The following is a 1,113-nucleotide window of genomic DNA, read 5'->3' on the forward strand; positions in this document are numbered from 1 at the left end:
CCAGCGCCGGCCCCCGCTCCTGCTGCTGACGGCGCCCAGGTGAGTGCCCGGCCTGAGATCGCGAACCAGCCCCGAGCCGAGCCCACCCGCGCGGCCCGGAGTTTCCGCACCGGCCCGAACTCGGGGCTCTCTCCTTGCCTCCTCTGCTGAATTCTCCCCCCACGAGGAATGAGTTCGGTTATCACCCTCCCACCCGCATCTCTCTGGGAACTCCCGAGCCTGGGGCCAAGGCCCCCTTCGTTCTGAGGAGTCCCTGTACCGTCCCCTCCCCCAGGCGGGGCCGACCCCTGTGCCCACGTCTGCTAAAAGCCACCCCCCACCCCCTCCAATCCTGACCCAAACCGTACTCCCATCACTGTCTCCTGTCTCGGCCCTGATCGCGGCAGTGCGCCCCCGCCTTAGTGAGAGCTCTTCTCTCCAACCTGCAGCTTGCTGCCTTCCTCCTCCATCTCCCCTCCTCGTCGGGGAGCCGGACCCTGCTCCCCACTTCCCACTCCATCTCGGCCCAGGGTCCTTCCTATCGGTGCCTGCCCATAGTCATTCCCCGCGCCTGTACCCCGAAGGGACAGCCCCTCCATTTGTGCCCCAGCGCCCCCTCCCCCCATATCTGCCTGGAGTCCCGCCTTCCCTCGCCAATCTCTGCTGCAAGTCCCCTCCCCCTAGCCTGGACTCGGGGTCGTGTCCCCCGTGTCTGCTCCGAGCACCCTCCCGCCTAGCTGGACAACGGCTGGACCCGCATCCCTGGCTCGCCATCCCCATCTCTGACCAGTCTTATCTGTGCATCCCCGCAACCCGCTTCTCCCACCCCCGGCTTTGAACTGAGCACCAGACGCACCCTCCCGCAGCCCCCAGGCCAGCATGACTTGGGGTGGGGGGTGTTGTAGGCTGTCAAGTTGGCGGCCACTCCCGCAATCAGCTGGGTCCGAGGGCACGGCTGCGGGAAGTCCTCCGTGCTGTGGTCGGTGCAGAGCGGGCTAAGGGTCTGGTGCCTGTGGGGGGAGGGGTGCCCGGGCTGGGAGATGCCACCCGCCTGCCCGCCTCGCCAGCTGCCGGCCGGGCCCCCGCGCGGCCTCTGGCGCCCCCTGCCCGCGGCCCGCCCCTTCTCCACCCGTG

The 1,113-nt window shown here is 69.0% G+C and overlaps 1 protein-coding gene across 4 annotated transcripts in view; it reads left to right on the forward strand.

The window, feature by feature from the left end:
- Window positions 1–6: 6 nt before the first annotated feature.
- The window catches only part of ADGRB2 (adhesion G protein-coupled receptor B2), a 44,650-nt gene continuing 43,543 nt past the window's right edge, over window positions 7–1,113 (forward strand). For all 4 annotated transcript variants that reach the window (XM_030887946.2, XM_045299020.1, XM_045299021.1 and 1 more), the window contains exon 1: window positions 7–39. The gene's annotated coding sequence lies outside the window, so the exon portion shown is untranslated. The remainder of the gene's footprint in view (window positions 40–1,113) is intronic.

The sequence above is a fragment of the Echinops telfairi genome, unplaced genomic scaffold (genome assembly GCF_000313985.2).
Source record: "Echinops telfairi isolate 266 unplaced genomic scaffold, ASM31398v2 ScPeMD7_7457;HRSCAF=8495, whole genome shotgun sequence".
In the NCBI taxonomy this organism is placed as follows: Eukaryota; Metazoa; Chordata; class Mammalia; order Afrosoricida; family Tenrecidae; genus Echinops; species Echinops telfairi.